The 24219-nt window shown below is 42.0% G+C and overlaps 1 protein-coding gene across 5 annotated transcripts in view; it reads right to left on the bottom strand.

The window, feature by feature from the left end:
- The window catches only part of npas2 (neuronal PAS domain protein 2), a 268594-nt gene that overhangs the window by 210844 nt on the left and 33531 nt on the right, over positions 1-24219 (bottom strand). For all 5 annotated transcript variants that reach the window (XM_043705135.1, XM_043705134.1, XM_043705131.1 and 2 more), the window contains one exon: positions 14145-14221. The gene's annotated coding sequence lies outside the window, so the exon portion shown is untranslated. The remainder of the gene's footprint in view (positions 1-14144; positions 14222-24219) is intronic.

The raw sequence follows: 24219 nt of genomic DNA, 5'->3' as shown, positions 1-24219 counted from the left end.
TCCATACCCTTACCACTCTCTGAGTAGAGTAAATGTGGGCAATCAATGCTGGCCCAGCCAGTGATACCCACATCTCAAGAGTGAACTTACAAAAAATCCTCAATGAATAAAACAAATCTCTCTAAATGATTCAATGAGAATAACATTTCAGCTATTATTCTACTGAAAATTACAAGTTTCAATGCAACCCTTCCATATGGCTAATAATCTTCTGAAAAACATACTTCCTGGCTTCTCTGGGTTCCTCAGAGAGAGATAAGGAGAGAGAGGATTAAGTTGTCACGGCCCATCCAGATTACAATGATATAGGCAGGACTCAAAAACAAGTTTTGGTAAGAGAGTATTGAGCAACTTAGGATTTAATTGAAAAGGAGAACTACAAAGGTAATCATCTCTATATTACTGTTGGAATTATGAGCAAATTAACACAGGAATAAATAAGATCTGATAGTCATTGCATTACACAAAGATCAATGTGGACAAATTGGGTTTCAATTCATTTGGTAAAAACAGAAAGTGCAGCAGCTCTGGCAGCATCTGTGGGGAAACAGAGTTAGCATTTCAAGTCTAAAATGACTCTTTGCTCAACATGTTCTTTCTGTTTCTATTTAGATCATCAATATTCAAAGTACTTTCCTTTTACTCAATTCATGAACACTGGCACAAGTACTGGGAAAATAGGGGAAAACCCTTGAGAAGGTTGTGGTGAGTCGTATTCATTAACACTGAAGGAATAGCAATATATTTCCAAGTCAGGATGATGTTTGGCTTGGAGGGGAATATGCAGGTGGTAGTGTCTCATGCATCTGCTGACTTTGTACCCACTCTGAGAAAGAGTCGTACCAGTCTCAAAGGATTATCTACATTCCTCTCTCCACAGTTGCTGCCAGATCTGTTGAGTTTCTTTGGAAATTTTTGTTTTATTTCAAATCTCCAACATTTACAGAATTTTAGTTTTATTCAACCAGTGATACACTTGCACTTTTTCAGAATTAGTTTACTGCATTGCTTATTCACAATAGTTACCTGTACTCTGGTGAAGATTGGATGACTACCTTGAGGAGCGCCTTAGTTAAGTGCACAAACATGGCCCTAACCTCCTGGTTAGCTGTCCATTTAATTCTGTCCTCCACTCCCACCCTGCTCCCTCTGTCATAGAGTCATGCAGCCAGGAAAGAGACCCTTCATTCCAACCAGTTCTTGCCGAACATAATCCCAAACTAATGCCTGCTCCTGGCTGATATCCATCCAAACCTTTCCTACTAAAGAACCTATCCAAATGTGTTTTAAACATTGTAATTGTACCAACGTCACTACTTCCTCAGGAAGTCCATTCCACAAGTGAACCACCCTCTGTGTAAAATATTTGCCTGTCATGTCTTTTTAAAATCTCTCTCCTCTCACTTAAAAAATGTGGCCCCTAGCCTTGAAATCCCCCATCTAGGGAAACGCCAATTACCATTGACTCTACTTATACCCCTCATTATTTTATAAACTTTTATCAGGTTGACTCTTAACTTCCTATGCTCCAGTGAAAAAAGTCCCAGCCTATCTACCCAGCAACATCCTGGCAAATCTCTTCTGAATCCTCTTCAGCTTAATAACATCCTTCCTATGACTGGGCAATCAGAATTGGACACAGTATTCCAGAAGAAGCCTCACCAATGTCCTGTGCAACCTCAATCTTCCCAACTCCTCTACTTGAAGGCCTGAGCAATGAAGGCAAGCTTGCCAAATACCTTTTTAACCACCTTGGCTTTATGTGATGCAAACTTCAAAGAACTATTTACCTGCAACCCTAGATCCCTCTGTTCTAGGGCCCTACCATTCCTTGTGTAAGCCTTATCTTTGTTAGAGCGAAATGCAAAACTCACATTGATCTTCATTGAAGTCCATCCATTTTTCAGCCCATTGACCAATTTGACCATGATCTCTCTGTAATTCTTCACTGTCTACTATGCTATCAATTTTGTTGTCGTCCACAAACTTACTAACGATGCTTTTTTTTTTCTCACCCAAATTATTTATACAAATGAAAAGCAAAAGATAACCCAGAACCGATTCCTGTGGAACACCACTGGTCATAGGCCTCCAGTCTGAAAAGCTACCCTCCACAATTACTCTCTGTCTTCTGCCATTAAACAATTACCTCAGTCTCTTGCACTGTTTATAAAGTCCAGTGAAAGCTCAAGGAACATTGGCACAGGCTTGGTAGGCCGAAGGGCCTGTTCCTGTGCTGTATTGTATGCATTGCATTATTTCAATACAATCCTTTTATTAGGCCCTCCCAGCTTTCCAGAGCAAACATTGAGTTCCATCACCTCAGATTTGTAAACTCTTGTTTTGGTTGACAATGTCTCTATATTTTCTGCATTTACACTTCTAGCAAACACATCTTCCATTGCTTCACTTCTTAAACATTCTTTTGTGGGATGTGAGCATTGTTGGCAAGGCCAGCACTTATTCCTCCTCCATAATTGCCCTGACAAAGGTGGTGATGAGCTGTCTTCTTGATCTGCCGTTGTCCAGGCGGTGTAGGTACATCCGTAGTGCAGGTAGGGAGGGAATTCTAGGAATTTGACCCTGAAGAAAGAGTGATATTGTTCCAAGTTGGAACAGAGTGTGGCTTGGAATAGAACATGCAGGTGGTGGTACTCCCTTGTGCCTGATGCCCTTGTCCTTCTAGGTGGTACAGGTAGTGTGTTCGGATGGTGTAGCTGAACATAGCTTAATGACTTGTTGCAGGGCAACTTGAACTTGGCTCATTATCATCTTTTTTTACCTTGTACCAGAATCCTTTTTATCATTTGAAGTGGTTTTAAATCCAGGTGACAAGGGATCTTGTCTGCCATCTGAGGAGCTGGCAAGACCCAAATGGAATTAGCAGTGGGCATTCCCTGGCAGCAGGTACATGAACACAAGATGGAGGTCACGTAGTTGGGTTTGTGGGAGATGCAGGGAGGAGTGTTGGCAGAAAGGACATTGGGGTGCCTCTCAGTGGGCAACTCCTTCCCTAAGTTGTGTTCTTCAATCAGATACTGAGTATTTTGAATGACGGTCTTCCCCAAATCAGAACCCAAGTGTCCCCAAAGCATTTTCATTGTGGACTTTGCACATTATGAGTCTCTTTCCCACTGCCAGGCTAACAGCAGTGGTGGAAGATGAGGCCTTTAAGTGGGTAGCTATTGTCACCTCAATTGTTGTTGGGATAGGAAGGCCATTCATGAACGGGTCTTCCCTGGATTTAATCACGGCAGAGATGAGAACGTGATAAGGTGTCCGACCTGGAAGATTAAATGCTCCCTCTCACCTCCAATCTCACTCTGAGGGAGGGCATTCGGTTCTAATGCTAATCTCTCCTGCTTTTCACCCTCTCACTTCCTGTTCTTTCCACCCTCTCCTGAATTTTCCCTGTGGAGAATATTCTGTGACCTGCAATGACAAGAATGGACGCTGCTGCAAAACATCGGTGCTGCCATCAAAGGCAGTTAATTACTGTTGGCAGACAAATACTTAACTTAATCCCATGAGTACATAGTGTCCAATTGAATTTACATTTGTACTTCCTTTTAAAATTGAAACTCTGATGTGACTACTGACGTATATAGAAGTGGGATGGATCGAATGCATTCTGGATTTGTAACCTGATGGACACATCATTGACACAGCATGTTGTGAAGATTGTCGGCCAAAGGAGTGGTGATATCACATCAAGAGTTTTCACTTCCATTGCTGCTGTTCCCTTGCTAAACCAAGAGCACAATTAGAGCCTTAAAAAACCACCAGTGGCATTAAATAGAGCAGTGCAATAAAAAGGCAAAAGACAAAAACAAGCTTAACTCTTCTAAATTAACAGCAGGATGTCTGCAAAAGCTCTGTATTAATGGTTACTCTCCCCCTGTTCCTCTGCAATGGTTAGCACTGTGTCAATTCATTTCGCTAAGGGCAACCTCCAGGCATGTTGTACCTCTACATGAGTTCATAAGCCTGCAGACCTCAAACAGTTTGATCTTGATTTGGAAACTCCCGATGTCCGCTGCTTCATATAGTCTGATGAACAGACCAAAGGCTCCGGTATCTGGAACAATCCAGTCACAGACAATCACAGAAGGCTGTTGTTAAAAAAAAACAGAGAGTTCAAAAGAACACTGACCTGAGGTGCCCAAGTTGTGAGCCATCTATGGAAAAATACATCATGTGAGCATTTCTTTTTTTGTGCTGATGTCAACTATTAATCTTTCCAACCGCAGAACTTGTTTTAATCAAAATCCCAAAGCCCTGAAGATAAATAGCGGTAGCTTACATCCATCTGACTTCAGTTTGCTGTCATGATTCTTTCAGAGCTCTCTGAATAGCAATAGCTCATCTGCCTTACATAGAAGATTAACATTAGCTATGGACTTAGTTGTGATGTCAATGAACAAGCTCTTGTTAGTTAAAATATTTCAACTGAAAAAAATCCAATTAGTATTGGGTACGATTTATCACATCTTAGGCAGTTATGACCGCACATAATTCGTCAAACCTATCTTATATTTTCAATTTTTCTTTCCTTAGAAGCTTACAATTTCCAAACTAAAATGTTACAAATTTACTGTTACAATTGAACTTTTCTTTCACTTGGATTAGAAATACATTTTTCAAGAAAGTTGACTGCATATATTTACAGTTTAAACCTTTGCTTTTGATTTCTTTGTAGCTTTCTTTCTATAAGGTTTATTTCCAGTCCTTTGTTTAAGAAAACTTGCTGTCTTATTTTGGAGACTGAGGTATGTACAGTCTGTGTTTTTTTAAGAAGCCTGGCACCTGTACTCAACTAAGACAGTGAAGCAGGTTACCTCAGAGTACAACGGGACCTTGATCAGATGGGCCAATGTGCCAAGGACTGGCAGATGGAGTTTAATTTAGATAAATGTGCTGCATTTTGGAAAGGCAAATCAGGGAAGGACTTATACACTTAATGGTAAGGTCCTAGGGAGTGTTGCTGAACAAGGAGACCTTGGGGTGCAGGTTCATAATTCCTTGAAAGTAGTCGCAGGTAGATAGGATAGTGAAGATGACATTTGGTGTGCTTTCCTTTACTGGTCAGTGCATTGCATATAGGAGTTGGAGATCATGTTGTGGCTGTACAGATCTTTGGTTAGATCATGGTTGGAGTACTGCATGCAATTCAGGTCTCCCTCCTATAGGAAGGAGCTTGTGAAATTTGAAAAGGTTCAGAAAAGATTTACAAGAATGTTGCAGGGATTGGAGGGTTTGAGTGATAAGGAGAGGCTGGATAGACTGGGGCTGTTTTCACTGGAGCGTCAGAGGACTGAAGGGTGACCTTATAAAGGGTTATATAATCATGAGGGGCATGGATAGGGTAAGTAGACAAGGTCTGTTCACTGGGGTAGGGGAGTCCAGAACTAGACAGCATGGGTTAAAGTTGAAAGGGGAAAGATTTAAAAGGGACCTGAGGGACAGCCTCTTCACACAGAGGGTGGTGCATGTATGAAATGAGCCGCCAGAGGAAGTGGTGGAGTCTGGTACAATTGCAACATTTAAAAGGCATCTGGATGTGTATATGAATAGGAAGGGCTTAAAGGTATATGGGCCAAATGCTGGCAAATGGGACTAGATTTATTTAGGATTTCTGATCAGTGTGGGCGAGTTGGACGGAAGTATCTGTTTCTGTGCTGTACATCTCTATGACTCTAAGTTGATTCACTCCACATCCCATTTGCCACCATTTGGCCCCAAACCCTCTAAACCCTTCCTATTCATGTAATCATCCAGATGCCTTTTAAATGTTGTCATTGTATCCATTCTTCACCACCACCTCTGGCAGCTCATTCCATGCACGCACAATCCTCTGCGCGAAGTGGTTGTTCCTCAGGTCCCTTTTAAATCCTCCCCCCCCCTCACCTCAAACTTAGTTTTGGATTCCACTGCCCTGGGGAAAAGACCTTGGCTATTCACCCTCTCCATGCCCTTCATGACTTTACAGACTTCTATAAGATCACCCCTCAGACTTTAACGTTTCAGGGAAAATACCAATTCAGCCTCTCCCTATAGCTCAAACCCTCCAACCCTGACAACATCTTTTCTGAACCCTTTCAAGTGTCACAACATCCTTCCAATAGCAGGGAGAATCGGTATTGAATGCCGTGTTCGAAAAGTGGCCTCACAAATGTCCTGTACATTCACAACACGACCTCCCACCTCCCGTACTCAATGCACTGACTGATAAAGGCAAGCATACCAAACGCCTTTCTTCACTACCCTGTCTACTGTGCACCTGAACACCAAAGTCTTTTTGTTAAGAAAAAGCACCAAACTGCAGAGGACAATACTGCTTCACACAGAGGGTGCTACGTGCATGGAATGAGCTGCCAGAGAAGTTAATGGAGAATGGTACAATTACAACATTTTAAAAGGCATCTGGATGAGTATATGGATAGGAAGGGTTTAGAGAGTTATGGACCAAATGCTAGCAAATGGGATATGGAGTGAATCAATTTAGAGTCATAGAGATGTACAGCACGGAAACATACTTCAGTCCAACTCGCCCATGCCAATCAGACTGCGGGGTTTGAAGGGTAAGGTGCAGGGTGTGGAGCGAACAAGGGGCAAAAGTTAATGTGGGAGCAAAAACAATGCTTTTCCCACATCAAAGGTTTTCTGTCTTTTTTTCAGAATCAGATCTCAAAGAACTACCTTTCAAACGAAGGATCATGCAGAAACACAAGAGGCACATGACTCATTGATATCTGTGTGGTGGACCTCTAAGATGGGTGAGTCTTGGAGTCTGTGTTAAAAGCTGATCAGTAGTTTGTTGGAAGGATCAGCATCTAATGAGATCATGGGGCTAGGTATTATATTCCCCACTGGCGTGTTTTCGGCATGGGGGCATGTAGAGTATAGTGCCAGCCCAGTCTGTCATTTCCCCAACAAACCATCCTTGGGTTCACCAAAATGAAGGGTGAGCAGGCACCAAATATCAAAAAAAAGTTAATTGAGCTTTGTAAAAACTACCTTGATCCAGCAATACCCTGACCATGTTATAATATGGTGGTTGTTTTGTTTTTAAGCTTTTACAAAGGTGGGAAGAAAGAAAAGGTGATATCTTTGGTGGGTGCCTTTTACCAATTGAGGGCATTCCCTCAGAAGACAATGCCTTCTTTCCTAATTACCTGTATTTTGAAACCCCTCCTCCCCTCCTCTCTGAAGTGGGCAAATGCCCTGCCTCCTCACACCTCAGATCTGCTTCAGTCCAGGATCTATTGGGCCTTCGTTGTTGCCCCGATTGTAGTTCTGTGGAGCCCACTACTGAGCCCCGGCACTGGCAGGCATGTTGGAGCTCTCAGTCCTTCCCTCACCTGTGAGGACTCAAAGTCCAATTCTCTCCCACTTCAGCCTGGTCACAGTGTGTAACGGCTGCAAAGCCGGCTTCTTCCTAGTCTGTTGACTTGCTGCCAATTTTCTTTCCTGTGGATAACAAGCCCACACACATGCCCTCTCCGTGGTAATTTGCTGCCCCATATATGGATTTAAATTTGTTCAAGGATGTGGGCACCACTGGCGGGGCCAACACTTTTGCCCGTCCCTGCTCTGGGGAAGGTAATGGTGAGCTGCCTTCTTGAACGGCTGCAGTCCTTGAGATGTAGGGGCGCCCACAGTGCTGTTAGGGAGGGTGTTCCAGGATGTGACACAGAGATGCTGAAGGAACAGCAATAGTAGTCCGTAATGTGATTGGCTCAGAGCAGGACATGTGGATGGTAGTGTTCCCATGCATCTGATGCCATTCTTGGTGGTGCAGGTTTGGAAAGTACTGTTGAAGGACCCTTGATGAGTTGATGCAAAGCACCTTTTGGATGGCACCTACTGATGCCACTGAGTATGGCTGGTGAAGGAAATGAATGTTGAAAACAGTGGATGGGTTGCCAATCAATTGAGGGGCTTTATCCTTATTATATGGAGCTTTTTGAGTGTTGTTTGAGCTGTATACCATTCCTGCTGTGTGCATTGTAAAAGATAGACAAGCATTGGGAACACAGGGTGTGTATTGCTGGCTACAGACTTCCTTGTCTCTGACCTGGCCTTGTAGCCACAGTATTTATATGGCCAGACCATTTAAACTGACCTATGGTGAATACTAAACCCCAGGATGTTGAATTGAGGGATTCGTAGATGGTAATGCCAGAAACATGAAGGGAAATGGTTCAATTCTCTCATCTCTTGCAGATAATCATTAACCATCACTTATGTGGTTTGAAGATGACTTTCCACTTATTAATCCAAAATTGGATATTGTCCAGGTCTTGCTGCATGTGGACACAGATTGCTTCTGTATCTGAGGAGTTGTGAATGGTGCTGTACATTGTACAATCATTAGCGTACCTCCCCACTCCTGTCCTTATGATGGTGGGAAGGTCATTGATGAAGCAGCTGAAGATGGTTGGAGAAAGTGTACTACCCTGAGGAACTCCTGCAGAGATGTCCCAGAGCTGAGGTGATTAACATCATATTACCACAATCACCTGCTAGGTATGGCTCCAACCAGCAAAGAGTTAACCCTTGAATTCCCTCCAGGCAATATTCCTAGGAATATCACAGCCTATTTGGCTGTAAATTGAAATGGATGCAAAGTCTGCAGAGTATGGAGAGAATCCTGCAGATGTTTCCACTGTTGAATGGTTCACTTCCTCCTCTATGTTCTTCTCACCAGCAACTAAATTCCATGCCGCCCTTTGGTCTGAATTTAACTTGTCCAACTACCTTCATTGTAGGAGCAATTAATGGATTTGATGGCATGGATCTATTGCTCTTCTATGTCCCCTTTATTCTCTTGAAGAGCATGACTGTTGTTGTCCATGGCAACCCCACATTAGAAGCACTTGCATCTTAAACCTTGCTGATACAGACTCAGTGGGTCAGAGGACGGCTGCTGTATTATATGATGTCATGATTCTATGATTTAGTGCAGGGTACAGGGTCTGGTATGGACCTGTTTTCCTCTGAAAGCATTGATCAGTCTAAGTTTCAGAAATCTTCAGTTCATGTTGGATTGCCAGCATTTGCAGTTTAAAGCTAGTTAAAGGAGAACTGCCTCATTCAAAATAAATTAATCTATCATCAGAGATGAGGAGACGTTACTTATCTAAAAAGGGTTGTGAATCTGTGGAATTCACTACCCCAGAATGCGTGGATGCCAGGTCACTGAATAAATTTAAGGAATAGGTGGACAGATCTTTAATTAGTAACAGATTGAAGAGATGTGGGGAGCAGGCAAGAAAGTGGACTTGTGGCTGAGATAAGATCAGCCACGAATGTATTGAATGGTGGAGCAGACCTGAGGGGCTGAATGGCCTATTCCTGCCCCTAGTTCTTATGTTCTTGATTGAGAACCCTGTACAAGCAGCTCTACCAAGTTTGAACCCTGTGAAAGGATTTCAAGTTTCACAGTCCAACTTTACACAGTCAACAATAGAAAAACATCAAGTAGTCAAATCTATTTGGAGATTTCTATTGTCTCCAAAATTAATTTGGAACATCTGAAAGGGATACGTGAACTTAAGTTATTTAACGTGAACTGTCCACAATTTCTCAGTTGCTTTCAGAATAATAGATAGTGTACAAGGTGTTGAGAGGCACAGATGGAGTTGGTAGCCAGAGACATTTTCCCATGCGGAAATGTCTATATCGAGGGGGCATAATTTTAAGATAGTTGGAGGAAGGTGAAGGGGAGATGTCAGAGGTAGATAACTAATGTCATCATTAGACTCTGGAATCCAAATTTTTATTGAATTCAAGTTCCACCATCAACCATGGAAGGATTCGAAACCAGGTAGCTGGATTAATAGTTTAGCAATAATGCCATTCTCTCCCCCTTAATTACTTCAATGTTTGATGTGGGACTCACGCGCCATTGGTTAAATGCCATTATCAGTGGGAAGAGATAAGGGGCTGTTAATAGGCCCACAGTGAACAGGCTGTCTAATACCACCCCCCCAACAGTGGGTAAAATTCTTGTGGGAACAGGGGGAGGCTTTATAGATGACAGCTCATGGCACCACTGCCTGGGCATTCAAATTTATGCAAAAATGTGTTGCTGGAAAAGCGCAGCAGGTCAGGCAGCATCCAGGGAACAGGAGAATTGACGTTTCGGGCACAAGCCCTTCTTCAGGGCATTCCCGAAGGGCTTATGCCCGAAACGTCGATTCTCCTGTTCCCTGGATGCTGCCTGACCTGCTGCGCTTTTCCAGCAACACATTTTCAGCTCTGATCTCCAGCATCTGCAGACCTCACTTTCTCCTCATTCAAATTTATGCCCCATAACCTTCGCAGCTTTGGGTTTAAATCTCACCATGGCAGGTGGTGAAATTTGGATTCAATGAAAAATCTGGAAGAAAAAAACCAACCTAAAGGCAGCCATGTAACCATTGGCAACTGTTGTAAAACCCATCTGATTCACTAATGTCCTTCAGAGAAGGGAATATGATCCTTATCTGGTCTGGCCTATGTGTGATTTAAAATCCAGAGCAAAGTAGGTGACTCTTAACTGCCCTCTGGGCAACAAGAGACAGGCACTAAATGCTGGCCTAGCCGGTAATGGCCACTTCCTATGACCGAATCTTTAAAAAAGTGGAAATCAGGAGCATTAGTGAACTAATTGTGCTTCACAACAACCCAGCAACTTCAGCAAAGTGACAATCCACAAATAACCAGTCTCTTGATCTTTTTGTGGGATGTGGGAATTGCTGTCTGGCCAGCATTTAGTGCCTGCCACTTGTTGAAAAGATGGTGGTGAGCTGCTTTCTTGAGCTGCTGCAGTCCATGTGCTGTAGATAGACCTACAATACTATTAGAGAGCGAGTTCAAGTATTTTAACCCAGCAATGTTGAGGAAGGATGATCTATTTCCAAGTTAGGATGGTGAGTGGCTTGAAGGGAACCTGCAGGTGATGGTGTTGCCATGGTTCTGCTGCCCTATCCTTTTTGATAGACGTGGTTATAGGTTTGGAAGTTGATGCCTAATGATTTTTTGGTGAATGTCTGGAGGCTTTCTTGTAAATAGCACATACTGTTGTTACTGAGTGTCAGCGATGGAGGGTGTGGATGCTTGTGGATGTGGTGCCAATCAAGCAGACTGTTGTGTCCTAGATTTTCAATCTTCATGAGTGTTGTTGGAGATGCACCCATCAGGCAAGTGGGAAGCATTCTATCACACCCCTGACTTGTGCCTTGTTGATGGTGGACAGTCTTTGGAGACACAGGAAGGGAATTACTTGTTGCAGTATTCCTAACCTCTGATGTGGTCTTGTAGCCACTGTGGTGAGTCCAGTTGAGTTTCTGGTCAATGGTAACACCAATGATGTTGGGGGGGGGGGGGGGTTCAATGGTCACACTATTGAATATCAAGAGGCGGTGGTTAGATTGTCTTTTATTGGTTATGGTCATAGCCTGGCATTTGCGTGATGCAGTTGTTTGATTGTTGGACTACATTGTTACAACCTGTCTCAATGCATTTTACATGAACAGCTACTGGGAGGTCAGGACTGGAAAGGCTTAATGAGATCAAATTGCTTCAATGCAGGGTGACTGTTCTATGAACTGTGAAACCTCTAGAAAGCGACTGAAGTTTAAATGGCAGTCGGCTTTCACGAGTTATCATGGGTTAATGGTGATTAGCCTGTGATACATATTTATGACGCCATGCAACGAGTACACATTTGGCCTATGTTCACTGTGTTTTTTTCTATTAATTTGTCAATTGGGAGTGGGGTGTACTTTTATCATAGAATCCCTACAGTGTGGAGGCAGGCTATTTGGCCCAACATGTCCACACCGACCCTCTGAATAGTAAGCCATCCAGACACATACCTCTACATTTATCCCTGACAGATGCACCTAATCTACACATCCCTGAACACAATGGGAAATTTAGCACGACTAATTCACCTAACCTGCACATCTTTGTACCGAGGGAGGATATCCGCATGGGCACAAGGAGAATGTACAAACTCCACACAGACAGTGTCCCGAGGCTGGAAACGAACCCGGGTCCTTAGCACAGTGAGTCAGCAGTGCTAACCACTGAGCCACCATGCCATCCATAGTTTTTTCATCACTGGACTGCTGTAAGAGCTCATGAAAGTTCATAACTCAGAACAGATTCCAAAGTAAAGCTAGTCAGCAGTGATCAGTGTAATCACCCTTTTCTACACTCAGAAAAAACTTTCAGGCTTGAACTTCAAAGTTAGAGAAACATTTGGACAGAAGTTGAGGATTTGCATTCTGCTTGCTCGAGGCAGGTGCTGAAGGCTTCTTTTTGCATCTGAACTCCAGGCAAATTTCACATTTGTTTAACATCGAAGGGAAGGTGGTAGGGAGTTCACGTGGCAGCAACTTAACCTTATTCTTGCGATTCTAGGACTGTGCTTGCAATGTTTAACAGCATTGCATTCCACAGCTTGTCCCTTCAAATTAGACTCATTTAGGATTTGCTGACTGCAAAAGTGAAATGACAGTCTTACGATGAGGCATTTTCCTGTTTTCGTGAATTTGCTCAGTTCACTGCCATTGTAACTGAGCTGATCGTACAATGCTACCTGAAATAATATAATATCAAGAACATCCAACAACACATGAACTATGGACTGGGCACAGGCTACTTTCTGCTAAATTAGTATGTTTTGTCTCCATCCTAGGCACAGCGCAAAACAATTTCAAACCTGAAGTGACCTGTAATACCTGTTCATACCATTAGGTTTAAATCCTGCACAAGGGGAAACGATATGGAGAACCATTCCCATGATGTACAACATGCAAACAACATATACAGTAGCATGCTAATTGAATGTCTCACTTCAGCACTAGTTTTCTCAAGCTGTCTTACTTGAATAGCATTGTGACTTGGTGGTTAGCATTGTTACCTCGCAGTTCTAGGGACTTGAATTCAAATCCAGCCTTAGGCAACTGTCTGTGTGGAGTTTGCATGCTCTCCCTGTGTCTGTGTAGGTTTCCTCCCACAGTCCAAAGATGTGGAAGTTAGGTAGATTGGCCATACTAAATTGCCTATAGTTTCCAGGGATGTTCCGACTAGGTATGTTAGCCATGGAAAATACAAGGGGGTTTGTAGGTAGGATGCTGTTTAAAACGTTGGTGTGGACTGAATAGCCTGCCTCCATTCTGTAAGATTTCTACGATCATAGCCATGTAACAGAGTGTCAGGTATATTTGCATGATTCACATGTCAGCACTGAAGCTAACAATAACAACTTCACACTGAATTAGAGTCAAATCTGTCCTCAAATTCAATAGCAATTTGAACAAAGCCATACATCCAAGTTTCCATTTTGCCTTTTTTACAAAACAAAATGCAAGTTGGTCTATGTTCAAGCCTAACAAAAATGACTTATGCAACCAACACAGAAAATGCTGGAGTAACTCAGCTCTTTGGTTCTGAAGATGTGCCATACCAGACTTGAAAACTTAATTTGGTTTCTTTCTCACCAACTGCTGGCAGAACCACTGAGTTTCTCCAGCATTCTCTGTCTTTGTTTCAGATTTCCAGAATTAGCAGTATTTTGCCTTTATAGAAAAATGACATATGTTTGTGTATTCTCAAAATGAAAACCATCCACCCAATCGACCTTTTCAATGCCATTTACTGATTTGAAGCTTCTTACATACCTCAAAGTGAAGGACCAGGAGAAATAGTATTCATTCCCAAGTATGACTGTTTTTATTCTGGTTTTTAATATTAATTAATTTGAGGCTTTAATCCACTCTCTTCTAGACATGGTGAAGTTCTAGTTTTCATTCCCACTGCAATGTCCAGTCTTATTAGCATCTCACAACCAAAAGCACTGCAGGATATATTATCTCATGTAGGCTTCTAGACCAAATCTTATATAACCTATCAGGTCAAATTTTAAGCACTGTTAAGAATTTGTCTGTATCCTGTTTGACCTTATTAAAAACTGTGTAATAAGGAGGTGCATCTTTGCTGTGATGCTACTGCATTTTCAGAATGACAGAGTATGTTTTCATTGATGTCTTTTCACCAAAATACCACCGCATAAAATGTGCTCAAGTGCTAGTGTGCAGCAAGCCAGTGTCATCTGTCAAATAACATAAAATTGAAAGTCAACAGCTTACCTTTAATATGCTTTGGTCTTTGGTGTTGAGCGGTTCTTTTCAAAGAGAGAACTCACTTCTTGCTCGAACTGTCTGATCTAGATGTAGAAAATAAAACATGTGACAAATGGTATGTAAATTCAGTAACTTGCTGCTCAGTGCTACAAACTTGTGACAGAAGTTTTTAAGCTATGTTTTCTTTCCTGTGGCAGTTCTGTGCCAATATATTCATAACTGAGCTGTCAAAGTGCTACTGGCTTTGCTGTTTAATGGAGGGAAAGTTGCGGTTTGGGTGAAAATAAAAATTCTGGAAATCACCGCCCAGCTCTGATGAAGAGTCATCTAGACTTGAAACATTAGTTTGCTCTCTCTCCATGGATGCTGCCTGACTCACTGTCACTTCCAGCAACTTTTTTGCTTTCAATACAGATTCTAGCATTTGCAGTAATTTGTTCCTGCATAATGGGGGAGATACTAAACGAGTATTTTGCATCAGTGTTTACCGTGGAGAAGGACATGGAAGATATAGAATGTGGGGAAATAGATGATGACATCTTGAAAAATGTCCATATTACAGAGGAGGAAGTGCTGGATGTCTTGAAATGCATTAAGGTGGATAAATCCCCAGGACCTGTACCCTAGAACTCTGTGGGAACCTAGGGAAGTGATTGCTGGGGCCATTGCCAAGATATTTGTATCATTGATAGTCACAGGTGAGGTGTTCAAAGCCAGGATGTGAATTTTAAAATTGAAATGTAACAAGATTCTATGATCAGCACTAGGATGAATGGCTAGCCAATCTGCATTGCCGTTAATGGTTGATGGATGAATGTCAGTCAGAACAATGGGGAAGTCAGTGTCTCTATGGATCTATTGCATCCACCTGTACAGGCAGCTGTGGCTTCAGTTTAATGTTTCATCTGATAAACAGTACTCTTTCAGGACTGTTCTACAATATCTTCGAGGAGAAAATGAGGACTGCAGATGCTGGAGATCAGAGCTGAAAATGAGTTGCTGGAAAAGCGCAGCAGGTCAGGCAGCATCCAAGGAGTAGGAGAATCAACGTTTTGGGCATGAGCCCTTCTTCAGGAATTCCTGAAGAAGGCCTCATGCCCGAAACGTCGATTCTCCTACTCCTTGGATGCTGCCTGACCTGCTGCGCTTTTCCAGCAACACATTTTCAGCTCTGTTCTACAATATCGACCACTTACTGCCCTTCACTGAAACATGAGTCTGTAATCTTTTGACCTTGTGGTGAGAATCAGAGCCATGGAATCAAGTTAACACAGAAACTGTAAATGTGGAGACATGATAACATTTACTCTTCCAAATATGGTTCTTGTGGTCTTTAATTCCAGAGAACATAATTGTCAGTTTAAGCAGTGGATTATATTTTTCTTCTAATCCAGTCAATACATACTTTGACACCACATATTTAAATAATAATTCTTAAATTGCAACCTTGAATAATTAAATGCCATGTCCTACAGTAGTATAATGATTATATAACGAGACTAGCAAGCAATATTCTCCGTAAACTGGGTGACCATGTAACAGCAGGGAAACCCCATGCACACATCAGCAGTCTCCACTGTATGACTCCTAATCTGCTTTCAACAAACTGCACGTAACACTCAGATGTCCACACAGGATTAACAGAAATTAGAGAGGACATTGCCAGCAAATTAGAGGCTTTGATTAATAATCTGGGGAGCAGTCAATTGCTACTGTAGAACTTGAGTATTCCTGAGAAAAAGGACACATTGTGTTGTCTTGTATTCATCAGGACAATTCTCAGGAAATACCAAAGTGATGAGAACATTAATACTGCATGAGAGGAGAGGGATGATTGGTTGGTAAGTGAGCTCTGGTTGGTAAATGTGTTGCTGTGAAGTTGTCAGATTGTAAAATCTCAAATGGTTCAATTATTGATCTTTAGGGAATAAAAATATTTGATTTACTTCAATTCCACAGTCGATTTGGCTGATTCTTGATTGCTGTTGGAAAGGCTGAACAAACCAGTCAGCTGCTCCCCATTATAGCATATTGAACACTACAGCAAAGGAACAGGCCCTTCGGCCCACCATGTCTGTGCCGACCACGATGCTATTCTAAACTAATGATGTGGAGATGCCGGTGTTGAACTGGGGTGTACAAAGTTAAAAATCACACAACATCAGGTTGTAGTCCAACAGGTTTATTTGGAAGTACTAACTTTCGGAACACTGCTTCTTCTTCACATGATTGGCTGATGATTATATTACTATAATCACCACAGACACTTCAATACCTCTGTCTTTACAACCTCTCTTCAAAAAAACCGAGGACAAAATAAGCTTTTTAAAGTGACAGGATTGTCACACGTTAGAGATGGGCAATAAGTGCCAACCTTGCCACCATGACACCACATCCCAAGAATGTATTTGAAAATGTTCATAGTTTTTAATTGCTCCTTTGGCTGTTGGTGATGAGAAGTGCGATACTGCAGCATTCTTTCTTGCAACATATCCTCAAGCTTAAATCTGGACAAATATCATTTCTAACTAACCAATACCTGAAACATTATCACTTTCCTAACTGGTCAGACATTGGATCACTGTGACAATCATCTCTGTAGCTGAGCTAGAGAAGAGGTGGGACTCGATGGGTTTGAATGGGCCATGTAAGAAATTTGTATAACAAATGAAATATTTTGCAATGCACTCCACCAGAACAGAGATAGAATGTTTTAAAAGTGCAATATTCATCTTTTAAATTACTGAACAAAAAAAACCACACTGCATCTTTTATGTTCTGCAATTTCAAGTAGCAAGCATCTTAAAAAAGAAGAGGATAGAGGATAGTACAGGTTATTATAGTAAAGGGAGGACCAAAGGGCTGCTCTCTCATTAGAGAGGGAGATGGATAACTGGTGGTGAATTTAGCCTGAGGGCCTGTACAAAGGCAGGACCTTCCAGTTGACCTCTGTACATCATTATTAATTGAAATGAAAAGTGTTGGAAGTCTCTAACATATTACAGAAAACACTGCAAATACTCAGCAGGTCTGGCAACAGCTTTAAAAAGGGAAACAGAGTTAAGATTTCAGCCTGAGAATCTTTCATTACGACAAAAGCTCACAACTGGAAAGAATGGGTGGAATTTTGTCAGCTGAGGGGAGATGGGTTTCATTGCCAGTATTGGTTAAGTTTCTAGAACTTCATATCAGATTATGAGCCCTAAGTCACTCTTTTTTTTGGTTTTCCCTCGGACAGAACTGAAAACAAGAGACAGCACAGTTCTGAAAAGAATCACACCCAACTCAGTGTTAATACTTTTTCTCCACAGATGCTGCTAGACTTGCTGAGTTTCTCCAGCATTCTCCGCACTTAAAAACAAAAGAACCATTTTTTAGGTGAGTCCTTAGGGGAGTTAATTGATTGACACTAGAAGCAGTGAGAAACCGGAATAAGATATCAGCAAGCCACAGAGGTGTCGCCTAGATTTTCAAATGTAGTGCTGAAGAGGTCTTTGTACAGATGATGAAAATGAAGAGGCAGATCATTTTTCCGCAAACAGGCAGTAGACCCTCCAAACAGATGCTATGAAGGTAATGGAAGCAGGTAGTCATGATGGTAAATACTGTGAGCTTGGTCTGAGGTCCTGGATTGTGCTACAGGTCATTCTGCTATAACGCATGTTTCATCAGCACGAATTGGCCATAATACGATTTACGAATTGTGAACGTTGTTCGTTTCATGCAAACTTTCTACTGAATGGTTATAGCAATTTTCTATTCGCGATCTTCTACAACGTGATTTTCCATAACGGTTTTCCATAGCGCGATTTTCTACAGTGCTAGATTGCAGAGAAACACAACTGTACTATAGACTTCAGAACTTTAATAACTGTTCATGGATTGAAAGAATCAACACAGATAAACTGTTACACACAGAAAGAAGCAGCACAAAACTCTTTCTGAAATAAACTGTTTCCCGAGATTAAAGGGGCAGGGAGAAACTGTTGTAAAAGCAATATGGTCATTAGCCATCCCTGGGAAGGAGTTGCAGCAACAAAAACAAGCTGCTTCCTGGGAGAGAGGAGGTGACATTGCTTGACAAATGGGCAATTGAGACTACCTGCAGAAGGAATGTCCTGAGGTAAAGGGATTAATTGCAGGAAAAGTAGTGTTTTTCAATGGGCAGCTAACACCAAATGTGACAAGGCAATGAAAGTTACTTCTGGCAAGAAGTTAAAAATCATACAACACCAGGTTATAGTCCAACAGGTTTAATTGGAAGCACACTAGCTTTCAGAGCGCTGCTCCTTCATCAGGTGGTTGTGAAGGAGAGGCGCTCCGAAAGCTAGAGTGCTTCCAATTAAACCTGTTGGACTATAACCTGGTGTGTGATTTTTAACTTTGTACACTCCAATCCAACACTGGCATCTCCAAATTCTGTGAAGAAGTCAAGCTACAGGCTTGAAGACTCCAAAAGAATAATCAATACTTTGGATGAAAGGAATCTAAAGAAATCAAGATAGTGTACATCCATATCATCAACTACGTTTGCAACCACACACATTGCTACACACACCAGACCCCATGACTCATTCATCAAAACCTCAAGCAATATCAACATACGTACTTAGCATTTACAAGCTCCATTTCAACTCCAGATATTTGTCAATGTTGCAAGCTCACAGCTACAATTTACAAATTCCACATAGGTTCAGCTATTGCACTGTGGTAAACATTGTGCAAGTACATTGCAACATACCAACTTTTCACTTACAGATATGTAAGGATTGCTGCCTGTTCATTTTTTGATGCCAGAAGATGAAAGTCTAGGCAAAGTGATGCCAACTACTCAATCTGTCGGTCACAGACCCAAGCTCCAATGCCAACACTGGTTGTACTATTAGAGGATGTATGAAGCCAGGATCTGCATTCACTGAGTTACTGGACATATGTAGGCTGGAGCCATGCCAATGGGAATGATAATGTGTGTGCCAAGTGTCTGAAAGGCAAGGTGGCAGACATGTTCTGCTACACATAACTGAAAGATGAGGACTTTGTTGTTGGTGTGGGGGCAGATACTGCTCAAGGATTTGCACATGGAAATACTTGGCCCACCAGTAGCCTGCCAGCGAGCCATTTGTCACTGTCAAGGAGCATAGAAGAATCAGTTTCCAAATTAGCCACTGGGCTTTGTGAAGAGGTTGGAGCATAACCTTTCCAGCAGAGGCATTGAGGCCAATTTCATAAGAACACTCACCCTGATGCTTTGTCCAGGATGGTGTCAAGTTTCTTGAATGTTGGACTCAAAAAGCAGAACAAATGCAACACAGCCAATTACCGTGCCATCAGTCTACTCTCAAACATCAGTAAAAAGATTGAAGGTGTCAGCAACAAGCAGTACCTGCTCAGTGACCCACAGTTTGGGTTCTGCCAGGGCCACTCATCTCTTGAAATCATTACAGCCTTGGTTTACAGATGGACAAAAGAGCTGAATTCCAGAAATGAGGAGAGAGTGACAGTCCTTGCCATCAAAATGGCATTCAACCGAGGGTAGTATCAAGCAGCCTTTACAAAAGTGGAATCAATGGGTATCAGGAGACAAACTCTTCACTGGTCAGAATCAAGCCTAGCACATGGGAAGATGGTTGTGTATGTTGGATGCTTGTCAGTTCAGCTCCAGGACATCTCTGCAGGAGCTCCTCAGGATCGAGACCTGGGCCCAACCATCTTCAGCTACTTCAGCAATTACCTTCCCTCCACCACAAGCTCAGAAGTGGGAATGTTCACTCATGATTGCACGATGTTCAACACCATTCGCAATTCTTTAGATACTGAAGCAGTGCATGATCAAATGTAGCAAGATCTGGACAATATCCAGGCTTGGGTTGAAAAGTTGCTAGCAACATTCATGTCACACAAATGCCAGGCTTTGGCCATCACCAAAAAGAGACAACCAAACCGCCATCCCTTGACATTCAATGGTATTACCATCCCTGAATTCCCTTCCTATCAACATTCTTGGGATTACCATTGACCAGAAATTCAATTGGACTCACCACATAAACACTGAGCTACATCAGCAGGTAGAGGCTAGGAATACCGTGGTGAGTAACTCACCCCCTCACTCCCCAAAACCTGTCCACCATCTACTAGGCACAAGTCAGAAGTATGATGGAATACTCCCCACTTGCCTGGATGAGTGCAGCTCGAACATCACTCAAGAAGCTTGACACTGTCCAGGACAAAGCAGCGCGCTCGATTGGCACTACATCCACAAGCATCCACTCCCACCACTACCAACGTCAGTAGCATCAGTGTGTACTATCTGCAAGATGCAACTGCAGAAATTCACCAAAGATCCTCAGACAGCACCTTCCAAACCCATGACCACTTCCATCTAGAAGAACAAGGTCAGCAGATGTATGAGAAGGCCACCATCTGCAAGTTGTCATCCAAGCCACTCAACATCCTGAATTGGAAATATTTTGCCATTTCCTCACTGTCATTAGTTGAAAATCCTGGAATTCACTCCCTGAAGAATTGTGGGTCAACCTACAGCAAGTGGACTACAGCAGTTCAACAAGGCAACTCATCACCACCTTCTCAAGGGCAACTAGTGATGGGCAATAAATGGCCCAGCCATCAACATGCATGTCCCATGAGTGAATCAATAAAAATCATGGTGATATATTCACATAACAAAGCCAATCCAGAAAAAGACTTGTCAACAATGGAAAATGCTGTCCACATTGGTCAAAGGATGCGCCAATTTACACCAATTATTCCTCATGGCCTCAAGAGGCAAATTGATACCACTTCTTCAGTTGAATATAACATTGCATAACATATTTTTCCCATCTTAATAAAACAGAGGATTTTGTAAGTCATCATCAGCACCACCGTAGGAGATTAGCTTGTTATATATTAAGATTTAAATAAGGAATATATAAGCTTGTAAAGATTTGACTCCCCTTTTAAGCTGTTAAAGTTGCACCTAAAAAGTACATACCTATTTAATATTCATGACACCGTATGTCACAGCCATGTATAAAAGGCTCAATTGTAATAGATTTCTCATGCATAATGTGCACAGAATTGTTACTTGCTAGTACTGAACATGACTATTGCGGAAGAGGTAGTCACTTGCCTGACTTCTGTGCCTTGCTTTCATCGCAACAAATGCAACAATGTCAAGCTTCAAACAATCGACACTTTATATTAAGAAGTAATGACTATTGATTAGTTGGTAAGTTGTTTTTGGTTGGCCAAGGCATTGTCATGTACAAAGATTTAAAGGACATAGAATTTAGATTTGGCTAAGTCAAAATCGGCACAAGGCTTGTTCACATTCCTTCTGCTTGTGGAGACTGAGTTCCTCCTCCTCTCGCAAGCAGAAATGAGCCATGTTATGAACTTGACTGATTGTCACAAATTAGTTATACGTGTAGCTATTGGCACGCTTGGCATTGTTCATCAAGTGCTTCACAAGTGTGGACTGGTTGAGTAAACTGTCCATAATGAGAAACTGAAGTTATGCATTGTTTGATTAATTAGGCAATCATTGGGACTTATACCCTACATATTGTCATCGCACTGGCACTGTTCAAATGCTGCTGTTAGCCCAAAAGTACATTCCGTCTACCACACAACTGAACAATGTCATGCTTGACTTCCCGCTCTGTTGTGAATTGTGGCACAAATTGTTGCAATTGTTTAAAATTTGGCATTCTTGTACCTGTCCTGATAGGTGCAAGGCAAAAAGTTTTGGCGCCATCGTCCTCTTTTCAACAACATATGGATCAAATTGGAAAGTAATTTACATGGAAACTAGAGCTACATTAGACAAATTCTTCATGAAAAGATAGACGCTGAACGCCAACATTAAGAGCCTGTATTTTTGGCTTGGCAGGTCACACCGAGCAGACTTAGAAAAGGAATACTCTGGCTTGCAATCAGAGCTTGGTGCACATGACCCAGTAACCTACTTTCAGATGCCACAGTCTAAGGTACAAGAACCTTCGTTTCTCACTGATATTAAGTTGCTGCGTCATCCTTTGCTTTGCTTTTTTTTTTGCCGGAAATTTTACATAAGGTGAATTGTCAGTGGAATTTCATTGGCAACCGATCATATAACCATGTGGAGATTTGTACAGGCTGCAAATTAAACAGGAGGTCAGAGACAGCCTTAAGTTAGCAAGATCACTGTATTAACTTGTCAACTCTAATCAGCGTTGAGCAGAGGTCAAATTATTTTAAGGGAATGTACATTTGGCAGGATGGCTTACAAGTGATTGGATTGCTTTTTAAACTCATAACCAACTCCCAAGTGTCACTTATTTTAGCTGAAGGGAGGTTCGATTTTCATTCTACAATCTAATACTTTTTCAGCAAGTTCAACTCCCCCAGGTGTTTAAGTAACCTTAGGTTCTGATCACTGATAGCACAGGAACAAGAAAAATGGATCTTTCGAACAATGGCTGATTAAATATTCTGAAACCTACAGGTCAGTCTTGTAAAAATGCCAAGCTCATGTTATAGAAATAAAAGAATAAGTGCAAACAGTTTAAGAACAGGGGAACAGATGTAGGCCTGCCTACATTCAGCCAGCCATGCCTGCACAGCTCAATCATTGCCAATCTGTACCTCAAATCCATTTTCCTGCTTTTACTACTGATTTCTTGAAACTTTGACCCAGTAGAAATCTATCAATCTCAATCTTGAAAAGCTGGAGTTATTTTCAGTGTTTATACACTTTGGGCAAAAGAGTTACAGATCTCTATTCATTGAATTTGTTGTGACATGTGTTATTTGTTATTGTATTTAACATATTTACTTGTGCAGCACTGCACACAAGTGCTTCAGTTGAAATGGTATTTTGCAGAGATTTGTTCATTGATTGCAAGATTTCCTGAATTGAAGTATAGCAATTTAGGCGTTGTAGTGCAACAAGTGTGTGTGTGTGTTTACTGTGTGTGTGTGTGTGTGTTTACTGTGTGTGTGTTTACTGTGTGTGTGCTTACTGTGTGTGTGTTTGCGTGTGATCTGTTTCAAGAAAAATCTGTCTTTCTCATTTTTAACAAATCTTCTGTAAATCAGCAGCATCGCACAAATATATGCCCCATCACCTGGAAGGAGAGGGACAGCTGGGGTTTGGGTTCATGGCAGCCCCAAGCTGTTCTTTCACTGTCGTTGGGTCTAATCCCTACAACAGCTCACCAGCAGCACTGAATGGAGCTGCAGTGATTCAGGCAAAGGACCCACCAAAACTTTCTTAAAGCAACTGGTAATGGACAATGAATACTGGTTTTGTTATTGACACCCTCATCCTGTGAATAAATACATATTTGCACTAATATTCAATTGTAAATTCTTCTGCTGTAAACATTTCCAACTTCTCCAGATCCATCTTTTACTTACACACATTTTCTTTTGTTTCGCCTTGCAACATCCTCACTTTTGTAATTTAGCCTCTCCTGCCTTTCACTCCAGTTTTTCAATGGAGAGAGGAACAGAGTTAACATTTTGAGTCGGCTATGACTCTTTTTCAGAGCTTCTTTCCACAGATGCTGCCAGACCTGCTGAGATTCTCCAGCATTGTCTGTGTTGTGTTAGATTTCCAGCAGATGCAGTATTTTGCATTTCTTCAAGCTGAAAGGTTAACTGCCTGATCTGTCAGCATTAGTGACATTAGTGACATCAAGGTAGGTAAAAACAATGACTGCAGATGCTGGAAACCAGATTCTGGATTAGTGGTGCTGGAAGAGCACAGCAGTTCAGGCAGCATCTGTGGAGCAGTAAAATCGACGTTTTAGGCAAAAGCCCTTCATCAGGAATAAAGGCAGAGAGCCTGAAGCGTGGAGAGATAAGCTAGAGGAGGGTGTGGGTGGGGAGAAAGTAGCATAGAGTACAATAGGTGAGTGGGGGAGGGGATGAAGGTGATAGGTCAGGGAGGAGGGTGGAGTGGATGGGTGGAAAAGAAGATAGGTAGGTAGGACAAGTCATGGGGACAGTGCTGAGCTGGAAGTTTGGAACTAGGGTGAGGTGGGGGAAGGGAAAATGAAGAAACTGTTGAAGTCCACATTGATGCCCTGGGGTTGAA

The sequence above is a fragment of the Chiloscyllium plagiosum genome, chromosome 15 (assembly GCF_004010195.1).
Source record: "Chiloscyllium plagiosum isolate BGI_BamShark_2017 chromosome 15, ASM401019v2, whole genome shotgun sequence".
Taxonomy (NCBI): Eukaryota; Metazoa; Chordata; class Chondrichthyes; order Orectolobiformes; family Hemiscylliidae; genus Chiloscyllium; species Chiloscyllium plagiosum.
Note: the sequence above shows the minus strand (reverse complement) of the source record. Positions and strands in the feature narration are given on the sequence as shown.